At 42.2% G+C, this 12,263-nt stretch overlaps 1 protein-coding gene across 1 annotated transcript in view; it reads right to left on the reverse strand.

The window, feature by feature from the left end:
• The window catches only part of LOC110485210 (adhesion G protein-coupled receptor L1), a 218,625-nt gene that overhangs the window by 125,722 nt on the left and 80,640 nt on the right, over positions 1-12,263 (reverse strand). The gene's annotated exons all lie outside the window — the stretch shown is intronic.

The following is a 12,263-nucleotide window of genomic DNA, read 5'->3' on the forward strand; positions in this document are numbered from 1 at the left end:
GCCTTGAGTCGGCCCTTTCCCTCCCTCCCTCCCTCCCTCCCTCCCTCCCTCCCTCCCTCCCTCCCTCCCTCCCTCCCTCCCTCCCTCTATTGCTCTCTCTGTCCCTCCCTCCCTCCATCTCTCTCCATATTAATAGTGGTCCAGAACCTGGTCCCCTCCTGTGTGGAGGCCTTTTCTATGTCCTGTTGCCTTTTGTAGTTGGTAATAAGAAAAATCTGTCTTTCAACCAATCTCTTTTGATCCTGACTCCCACTGCACTCTCCACAATAGCTCTCCTGTGGTCCCTGCCCATAAGGTGAAAGAGATGGAGGGAAAGAGAAACAGAGATGGAAAGAGAGAGATAGAGACAGGAGCAACAGACCAATAGACCCCCCGTCCAGACCAGCAAGACACTCTCCCAGATCTGCGGGACCCCCCCCCCCCCCCCCCACCCCCCACCCCCCTGGACCTAAACATAGAGGACCCACGCCAAGAGGACTTACATCCAGACCACAGCACCATCAGCCACATCCACACCCTCACCCCAACCAATCAACAACCCCCCAAGTCAACCATGGCCACACCCCATTTAGGCCTCCTCAGATCATACCTATGCCCCTCCTGCCCACCCCATGCACCCCACCCCCGCAAAGAGGGCCTCAACATGGAAGTCACACATACGCCCAGGCAGTGAGCAGGCAAACAGGCCCAACCCCCACTCTTACACTAGCCCAAGCCAATGGCATGTACCAGATGCTCAGCAGGCTCTGCTCACACTTACTGGCCTGAGGCCAAACCACACGACCAACAACATTGGACACTTTATGGAACACAAAGCCTTCACTATATCATCCTTGAATATCCAAGGCCTGAGGTCATCTGCCTTTGGCCTAAAGAGCAGGAACCTGGACTTCACCAAAGAAATCGGTAATACAGACATTGTCATCCTGCAAGAAACCTGGTATAGAGGAGACGGACCCACTGGTTGCCCTCTAGGTTACAGAGAGCTGGTAGTCCCATCGACCAAACTATCAGGTGTGAAACAGGGAAGGGACTCAGGGGGTATGCTAATTTGGTATAGAGCAGACCTAACTCACTCCATTAAATTAATCAAAACAGGAACATTTTACATTTTATATTAAATGATCTTAACAGAGAAAAAGGTCCTCCTGTGTGCTACCTATATTCCCCCACTAGAATCCCCATACTTTAATGAAGACAGCTTCTTCATCCTGGAGGGGGAAATCAATCATTTCCAGGCCCAGGGACATGTACTAGTCTGTGGCGACCTAAATGCCAGAACAGGACAAGAACCTGACACCCTCAGCACACAGGGGGACAAACACCTGCCTGCAGGTGACAGCATTCCCTCCCCCATATGCCCCCCTAGGCACAACTATGACAACATAACCAACAAAAAAGGGTCACAACTAGAGGTCGGCCGATTATGATTTTTCAATTCCGATACCGATACCGATTATTGGAGGACCAAATACTGATTAATCGGCTGATTTTTTAAAATGTATTTGTAATAATGACAATTACAGCAATACTGAATGTACAATTATTTTAACTTAATATAATACATCAATAAAATCAATTTAGCCTCAAATAAATAATGAAACATGTTCAATTTGGTTTAAATAATGCAAAAACAAAGTGTTGGAGAAGGAAGTAAAAGTGCAATATGTGCCATGTAAGAAAGCTAACGTTTCAGTTCCTTGCTCAGAACATGACAACATATGAAAGCTGGTGGTTCCTTTTAACATGAGTCTTCAATATTCCCAGGTAAGAAGTTTCAGGTTGTAGTTATTATAGGAATTATAGGACTATTTCTCTCTATACCATTTGTATTTCATTAATCTTTGACTATTGGATGTTCTTATAGGCACATTGCCAGTGTAACAGTATAGCTTCCGTCCCTCTCCTCGCTCCTACCTGGGCTCGAACCAGGAACACATCGACAACAACCACCCTCGAAGCAGCATTACCCATCGCTCCACAAAATCCTCAGCCCTTGCAGAGCAAGCAAAACACCCACTCCAAGTCTCAGAGCGAGTGACGTTTGAAACGCTATTAGCGCACACCCCGCTAACTAGCTAGGATTTCACATTGGTTAATTTAGCTAAATATGCAGGTTTAAAAATATATACTTCTGTGTATTGATTTTAAGAAAGGCATTGATGTTTATGGTTAGGTACACATTGGAGCAACGACAGTTCTTTTTCGCGAATACGCACTGCATCGATTATATGCAAAGCAGGACATGCTAGATAAACTAGTAATATCATCAACCATGTGTAGTTAACTAACGATTATGATTGATTGATTGATTCTTTTTTATAAGATAAGTTTAATCCTAGCTATCAACTTACCTTGGCTTACTGCATTCGCGTAACAGGCAGGCTCCTCGTGGAGTGCAATGTAATCAGGTGGTTAGAGCGTTGGACTAGTTAACTGTAAGGTTGCAAGATTGAATCCCTGAGCTGACAAGATAAAAATCTGTCGTTCTGCCCCTGAACAAGGCACTTAACCCACCGTTCCTAGGCCATCATTGAAAATAAGTTCTTAACTGACTGTTCTTAACTGACTTGCCTAGTTAAATAAAGATTAAATAAAGGTGTAAAAAATATATATATATTTTTTAATAAAAAAACAACAACAAATCGGCCAAATCGGTGTCCAAAAATACAGATTTCCGATTGTTATGAAAACTTGAAATCGGCCCTAATTAATCGGCCATTCCGATTAATCGGTCGACCTCTAGTCACAACTCCTCCAGCTCTTTCACGCTGGGTATGTACATGGTCAATGGTAGGCTTCGAGGGGACTCCTATGGTAGGTACACCTATAACTCATCTCTTGGCAGTAGTACTGTAGACTACTTTATCACTGACCTCAACCCAGAGTCTCTCAGAGCGTTCACAGTCAGTCCACTGACACCCCTATCAGACCACAGCAAAATCACAGTCTACTTGAACAGAGCAATACTCAATCATGAGGCATCAAAGCCAAAGGAACTGAGTAACATTAAGAAATGCTATAGATGGAAGGAATGCAGTTTGGAAACCTACCAAAAAATAATTAGGCAACAACAAATTCAATCCATTTTAGACAATTTCCTGGGTAAAACGTTCCACTGTAATAGTGAAGGTGATAACTTGGCAGTAGAAAATCTTAACAGTATATTTGACCTCTCAGCTTCCCTATCAAATCTAAAAATCTCAAATAGAAAACAGAAGAAAATGAACAACAATGACAAATCGTTTGATTAAGAATGCAAAAATCTAAGAAAGAAATTGAAAAACCTGTCCAACCAAAAACATAGAGACCTGAGTCTACGCCTTCACTATGGTGAATCACTAAAACAATTCAGAAATACACTACGGAAAAAGAAGGAACAGCACGTCAGAAATCAGCTCAATGTAATTGAATAATCCATAGACTCTAACCACTTCTGGGAAAATTGGAAAACACTAAACAAACAACAACACAAAGAATTATCTATCCAAAATGGAGATGTATGGGTAAACCACTTCTCCAATGTTTTTGGCTCTATAACAAAGAACACAGAACAAAAACATATACATGATCAAATACAAATCTTAGAATCAACTATTGAAGACTACCAGAACCCACTGGATTCTCCAATTACCTTGAATGAGCTACAGGACAAAATAAAAACCCTCTAACCCAAAAAGGCATGTGGTGTTGATGGTATCCTCAATGAAATGATCAAATATACAGATAACAAATTCCAATTGGCTATACTAAAACTCTTTAACATCATCCTTAGCTCTGGCATCTTCCCCAATATTTGGAAACAAGGACTGATCACCCCAATCCACAAAAATGGACACAAATTTGACCCCAATAACTACCATGGGATATGCGTCAACAGCAACCAACAGCAAAATCCTCTGCATTATCATTAACAGCAGACTCGTACATTTCCTCAGTGAAAACAATGAACTGAGCAAATGTCAAATTGTCTTTCTACCAAATTACCGTACAACAGACCATGTATTCACCCTGTACACCCTAATTGACAAACAAACAAACCAAAACAAAGGCAAAGTCTTCTAATGCTTTGTTCATTTCAAAAAAGCCTTCGACTCAATTTGGCATGAGGGTCTGCTATACAAATTGATGGAAAGTGGTGTTGGGTGTAAAACATACGACATTATAAAATCCATGTACACAAACAACAAGTGTGTGGTTAAAATAGGCAAAAAACAGACACATTTCTTCCCACAGGGCTGTGGGGTGAGACAGGGATGCACCTTAAGCCCCACTCTCTTCAACATATATATCAACGAATTGGCGCGGCCACTAGAAAAGTCTGCAGCACCCGGCCTCACCCTACTAGAATCTGAAGTCAAATGTCTACTGTTTGCTGATGATCTGGTACTTCTGTCACCAACCAAGGAGGGCCTACAGCAGCACCTAGATATTCTGCAAAGATTCTGCCAGACCTGGGCCCTGACAGTAAATCTCAGTAAGACCAAAATAATGGTGTTCCAAAAAAGGTCCAGTCACCAGGACCACAAATACAAATTCCATCTAGACACCGTTGCCCTAGAGCACACAAAAAACTATACATACCTTGGTCTAAACATCAGCGCCACAGGTAACTTCCACAAAGCTGTGAACGATCTGATAGACAAGGCAAGAAGGGCATTCTATGCCATCAAAAGGAACATAAAATGAAACATACCAATTATGATCTGGCAAAAAAATACTTGAATCAGTCATAGAACCCATTCCCTTTATGGTTGCGAGGTTTGGAGTCATCTCACCAACCAAGACTTCACAAAATGGGACCAACCCAAATTCAGACTCTGCATGCAGAATTCTGCTAAAAATATCCTTTGTGTACAACATAGAAAACCAAATAATGCATGCAGAGCAGAATTAGGCCAATACCCACCAATTATCAGAATCCAGAAAAGAGCCGTTAAATTCTACACCCACCTAAAAGGAAGCGATTCCCAAACCTTCCATAACAGTCACCTACAGAGAGCTTAACCTGGAGAAGAGTCCCCTAAGCAAGCCAGTCCTGGGGCTCTTTTCACAAACAGACCCCACAGAGCCCCAGGACAGCAACACAATTAGACCCAACCAAATCACGAGAAAACAAAAAGATAATTACTTGACACATTGGAACGAATTAACAAAAAAACAGAGCAAACTAGAATGCTATTTGGCCCTAAATAGAGAGTACACAGTGGCAGAATACCTGACCACTGTGACTGACCCAAACTTAAGGAAAGCGTTGACTATGTACAGACTCAGTGAGCATAGCCTTGCTATTGAGAAAGGCCGCCATAGGCAGACATGGCTCTCAAGAGAAGACAGGCTATGTGCACACTGCCCACAAAATGAGGTGGAAACTGAGCTGCCCTTCCTAACCTCCTGCCCAATGTATGACCATATTAGAGAGACATATTTCCCTCAGATTACACAGACCCACAAAGAATTTGAAAACAAACCAAATTTTAATAAACTCCCATATCTACTGGGTGAAATTCCACAGTTTGCCATCACAGCAGCAAGATTTGTGACCACAAGAAAAGGGCAACCAGTGAAGAACAAACACCATTGTAAATACAACCCATATTTCTGCTTATTTATTTTTCCTTGTGTACTTTAACCATTTGTACATCGTTACAACACTGTATATATACATAATATGACATTTGTAATGTCTTCATTCTTTTGAAACTTCTGTACGTGTAATGTTTACTGTTAATTTTTATTGTTTATTTCACTTTTGTATATTATCTACCTCACTTGTTTTGGCAATGTTAACACGTTTCCCATGCCAATAAAGCCCTTTGAATTGAATTGAATAGAGACAAGAGAGATGGAGGAAGAGAGAGACAGAGAGAGAGGAAAACATGGGAAAGACTAGAGAAAGGAGGAGAGAAGAAGAGGGTGAAGTGAGGTAAGAAAAACACCATGGTGATGAGAGGAACAGAGATTTCGAGAAAAATAAAGAATAAGAAAAGAGGGGGATGAAAGGAGGTGGGGAGGTAAGTAGAGGGTGGGTGATGGCGATGGGGGAATCTGTGGGTGAGAGAGAGAGAGAGAGAGAGAGAGAGAGAGAGAGGGTGGGTGGGTGGGTTGGGGGAGTTAGTCTTGGCAGTCTTCCTCTCCCCACTCTAAGGATGTAGACACCTGGGGCCATAGACTGACCTTTTGCTCCGTTCATATCCACTATTGTCATCACTGTTACGCTTCCAATGGAGAAGAAGGGTGTAATATCTCTGAGTACACTGGAGACACTGGGAGAATGGTGCTCTGATTTAACTGGTCTGGGGGAGGGATGGAAGGGAGAGGGACAGAGAGGAAGGGGAGGGAAGCAGGAAGGAGAGAAGGGAGGGAGGAGGGATGGACAGATACAGACAGATGGACAGACCACTAAGAAGAGGAACTGTGAGTCTGACTATTTTGAACAAAGCCTCTCTCACTCTCTCGTCTTGTATCTAATACAACCTCTCTCTCTCATCTTGTGTCTAATACAACCTCTCGCTCTCTCTCTTTTTCTATCTTTCTCTCATCTTGTATCTAATACAACCTCTCTCTCATCTTGTATCTAATACAACCTCTTTCTCTCTCTCTCTCTCTCATCTTGTGTCTAATACAACCTCTCGCTCTCTCTCTTTTTCTATCTTTCTCTCATCTTGTATCCAATACAACCCCTCTCTCTCATATTGTATCTAATACGACCTCTCTCTCTCTCTCTCTCTCTCTCTCTCTCTCAATTTCAATTCAATTCAAAGGGCTTTATTGGCATGGGAAACATATGTTAACATTGTCAAAGCAAGTGAAGTAGATAATATACAAAAGTGAAATAAACAATAAAAAATAACAGTAAACATTACACTCGCAGAAGTTCCAAAAGAATAAAGACATTACAAATGTCATATTATGTATATATATAGTGTTGGAACGATGTACAAATGGTTAAAGTACAAAAGGGAAAATAAATAAGCACAAAAATGGGTTGTATTTACAATGGTGTTTGTTCTTCACTGGTTGACATTTTCTTGTGGCAACAGGTCATAAATCTTGCTGCTGTGATGGCACACTGTGGTATTCCACCCATTAGATATGGAAGTTTATCAAAATTGGGTTTGTTTTCAAATTCTTTGTGGATCTGTGTAATCTGAGGGAAATATGTGTCTCTAATATGGTCATACATTGGGCAGGAGGTTAGGAAGTGCAGGTCAGTTTCCACCTCATTTTGTGGGCAGTGTGCACATAGCCTGTCTTCTCTTGAGTCTTCTCTGAGAATTTAACGTCTCTTTTCTGGATTTTGATAATTAGCGGGTATTAGCTAACCCTCATAGATATTATCCTGACCAACTTGCCCTTCAAATACACCTCTGCTGTTTTCAATCAGGATCTCAACGATCACTGCCTCATTGCCTGCATCAGCTATGGGTCCGCGGTCAAACGACCACCCCTCATCACTGCCAAACGCTCCCTAAAACACTTCTGCGAGCAGGCCTTTCTAATTGACCTGGCCCGGGGATCCTGGAAGGATATTGACCTCATCCCGTCAGTCGAAGATGCCTGGTCGAAATTTGCATCCTGTAGCTCTATCTCTAAAAAGTTTTGGGACACTGTAAAGTCCATGGAGAACAAGAGCATCTCCTCCCAGCTGCCCACTGCACTGAGGCTAGGCAACACGGTCACCACCAAAAAATCCATGATAATCGGAAATTTCAATACGCATATCTCTACGGCTGGCCATGCTTTCCTCCTGGCTACCCCAACCCCGGCCAACAGCTCCGCACCCCTCGCAGCTACTTACCCGAGCCTCCCCAGCTTCTCCTTCACCCAAATCCAGATAGCAGATGTTCTGAAAGAGCTGCAAAACCTGGACCCGTACAAATCAGCTGGGCTAGACCATCTGGACCCTCTCTTTCTAAAATTATCCGCCGCCATTGTTGCAACCCCTATTACCAGTCTGTTCAACCTCTCTTTCATTTTGTCCGAGATCCCTAAAGATTGGAAAGCTGCCGCGGTCATCACACTCTTTAAACTCTAGACCCAAACTGTTAGAGACCTATATCCATCCTGCCCTGCCTTTCTAAAGTCTTTGAAAGCCAAGTGAATAAACAGATCACTGTACCTTCTCCGCTGTGCAATCCGGTTTCAGAGCTGGTCACGGGTGCACCTCAGCCATGCTCAAGGTACTAGACGATATCATAACAGCCATCGATAAAAGCTACCATGGCTTATTTATTGCCTTAACTCCCTTATTTGACCTAATTTGCACTCACTGTATATAGACTTTGTTTGATTTTTTCTAATGTATTATTGACTGTATGTTTTGTTCATTCCATGTGTAACACTGTGTTGTTGTATGTGTCGAACTGCTATGCTTTATCTTGGCCAGGTCGTAGTTGCAAATGAGAACATGTTCTCAACTAGCTTACCTGGTTAAATAAAGGTGAAATAAATACATTTAAAATAAGACAGTACTGTGCAGCCGTCTTCATCGACCTGGCCAAGGCTTTCGACTCTGTCAATCACCGTAATCTTATTGGCAGACTCAATAGCCTTGGTTTCTCAAATGACTGCCTCGCCTGGTTCACCAACTGCTTCTCAGATAGAGTTGAGTGTGTCAAATCGGAAGGCCTGTTGTCCGGACCTTTGGCAGTCTCTATGGGGGTACCACAGGGTTCAATTCCCCCGCCGACTCTATTCTCTGTATATATCAACGATGTCGCTCTTGCTGCGGATTCCTTGATCCAACTCTACGCAGACGACACCATTCTGTATACATCTGGCCCTTTTTTGGACACTGTGTTAACTAACCTCCAAACGAGCTTCAATGCCATACAACACTCCATCCGTGGCCTCCAACTGCTCTTAAATGCTAGCAAAACCAAATGCATGCTTTTCAACCGTTCGCTGCCCGCACCTTCCCGCCAGACTAGCATCACTACTCTGGACGGTTCTGACCTAGAATACGTGGACAACTACAAATACCTAGGTGTCTGGCTAGACTGTAAACTCTCCTTCCAGACTCATATCAAACATCTCCAATCCAAAATCAAATCTAGAATCAGCTTTCTATTTCGCAACAAAGCCTCCTTCACTCACGCCGCCAAACTTACCCTAGTAAAACTGACTATCCTACCGATCCTCGACTTCGGCGATGTCATCTACAAAATAGCTTCCAAGACTCTACTCAGCAAATTGGATGCAGTCTATCACAGTGCCATCCGTTTTGTTACCAAAGAGCCTTATACCACCTACCACTGCGACCTGTATGCTCTAGTCGGCTGGCCCTCGCTACATATTCGTCGCCAGACCCACTGGCTCCAGGTCATCTACAAGTCTATGCTAGGTAAAGCTCCGCCTTATCTCAGCTCACTGGTCACCATAGCAGCACCCACCCGTAGCACGCGCTCCAGCAGGTATATCTCACTGGTCACCCCCAAAGCCTATCCTTCTTTGGCCGCCTTTCCTTCCAGTTCTCTGCTGCCAATGACTGGAACGAATTGCGAAAATCGCTGAAGTTGGAGACTTACATTTACCTCACTAACTTTAAACATCAGCTATCTGAGCAGCTAACCGATCACTGCAGCTGTCCATCTGTAAATAGCCCACCCAATCTACCTACCTCATCCCCATATACTTTTTTATTTACTTTGCTGCTCTTTTGCACATCAATATCACTTCTTACAAACCATCACCTGCTCATCATCATCTGCTCATCTATCACTCCAGTGTTAATCTGCTAAATTGTAATTACTTTGCTACTATGGCCTATTTATTGCCATAACCCCTCATGCCATTTGCACACACTGTATGTAGACTTTATTTTTGTTTCAATTGTGTTGACTGTACGCTTGTTAATTCCATGTAACTCTGTGTTGTTGTTTCTGTCGCACTGCTTTACTTTACCTTGGCCAGGTTGCAGTTGTAAATGAGAACTTGTTCTCAACTGGCCTACCTGGTTAAATAAAGGTGAAATACATATATATATTTTTTAAATGCATTATTTGGTGTTCTACGTCATACACAGAGGATATTTTTTGCAGAATCTCAATTTGGTGTTTGTCCCATTTTGTGAAATTTTGGTTGGTGAGCGGTCCCCAGACCTCACAACCATAAAGGGCAATGGGTTCTATAACTGATTCAAGTATTTTTTGCCAGACCCTAATTGGTATGTCGAATTTTATGTTCCTTTTGATGGCATCACCCTTCTTGCCTTGTCTCTCAGATCTCTCTCTCTCATCTTGTATCTAATACAACCCTTCTGTCTCTCTCTCTCCCGCTCTCTTTCTCATCTTGTATCTAAAACACGCCCCCTCTCTCTCTCTCTCCCTCTCTCTCTCTCTCATCTTGTATCTATTACAACCTCTCTCTCTCTCTCTCTCATCTTGTATCTGAAACAACCCCTCATTCTCTCTCTCGCTCATCTTGTATCTAATACAAACCCTTCAGTCTCTCTCTCATCCTGTATCTAATACAACCTCTCCCTCTCTCTTTCTCTCTCATCTTGTATCTAATACAACCCATCTCTCTCTCTCTCATCTTGTATCTAATACAACCCCAACCCCCCCCCTCTCTCTCTCATCTTGTATCTAATACAACCCCTCTGTCTCTCTCTCTCTCTCATCTTGTATCTAATACAACCCCTCTGTCTCTCGCTCATCTTGTATCTAATACAACCCCTCTGTCTCTCTCTCATCTTGTATCTAATACAGCCCCTCTGTCTCTCTCTCATATTGTATCTAATACAACCTCTCTCTCTATCTCTCTTTCTTTCTCTCTCTCTCTCTCTCTCTCTCATCTTGTATCTAATACAACCCCTCTGTCTCTCTCTCATCTTGTATCTAATACAACCCCTCTGTCTCTTTCTCTCTCATCTTGTATCTAATACAACCTCTCTCTCTATCTCTCTTTCTTTCTCTCTCTCTCATCTTGTATCTAATACAACCCCTCTGTCTCTCTCTCATCTTGTATCTAATACAACTCCTCTGTCTCAGGCTCATCTTGTATCTAATACAACCCTTCTGTCTCTCTCTCATCTTGTATCTAATACAACCCCTCTGTCTCTCGCTCATCTTGTATCTAATACAACCCCTCTGTCTCTCTCTCATCTTGTATCTAATACAACCCATCTGTCTCTCTCTCATCTTGTATCTAATACAACCCCTCTGTCTCTCTCTCATCTTGTATCTAATACAACTCCTCTGTCTCAGGCTCATCTTGTATCTAATACAACCCCTCTGTCTCTCTCTCATCTTGTATCTAATACAACCCCTCTGTCTCTCGCTCATCTTGTATCTAATACAACCCCTCTGTCTCTCTCTCATCTTGTATCTAATACAACTCCTCTGTCTCAGGCTCATCTTGTATCTAATACAACTCCTCTGTCTCAGGCTCATCTTGTATCTAATACAACCCCTCTGTCTCTCTCTCATCTTGTATCTAATACAACCCCTCTGTCTCTCGCTCATCTTGTATCTAATACAACCCCTCTGTCTCTCGCTCATCTTGTATCTAATACAACCCCTCTGTCTCTCGCTCATCTTGTATCTAATAAACCCCTCTCTCTCTCTCTCTCTCTCATATTGTATCTAATACAACCTCTCTCTCTCTCTCTCTCTCTCTCTCTCTCTCTCTCTCTCTCTCTCAATTCAATTCAATTCAATTCAAGGGCTTTATTGGCATGGGAAACATGTGTTAACATTGCCAAATCAAGTGAGGTAGATAATATATAAAGTGAATATATAAAGTGAAATAAACAATAAAAATTAACAGTAAACATTACACATACAGAAGTTTCAAAACAATAAGGACATTACAAATGTCATATTATATAGTGTTACAGTGTTTTAACAATGTACAAATGGTTAAAGGACACAAGATAAAATAAATAAGCATAAGCATAAGCTCTCTCTCGCTCATCTTGAATCTAATACAACCTCTCTCTCTCATCTATATATCTCATACAACCTCTCTCTCTCTCATCTATATATCTAATACAACCTCTCTCTCTCTCATCTATATATCTAATACAACCTCTCTCTCTCTCATCTATATATCTAATACAACCTCTCTCTCGCTCATCTTTAATCTAATACAACCTCTCTCTCACTCTCATCTATATATCTAATACAACCTCTCTCTCTCTCATCTATATATCTAATACAACCTCTCTGTCTCTCTCTCATCTATATATCTAATACAACCTCTCTGTCTCTCTCTCATCTATATATCTAATACAACCTCTCTCTCTCTCTCATCTATAT

This window comes from Oncorhynchus mykiss, chromosome 13, assembly GCF_057628025.1.
Source record: "Oncorhynchus mykiss isolate SJ-2025 chromosome 13, ASM5762802v1, whole genome shotgun sequence".
NCBI lineage: Eukaryota > Metazoa > Chordata > Actinopteri > Salmoniformes > Salmonidae > Oncorhynchus > Oncorhynchus mykiss.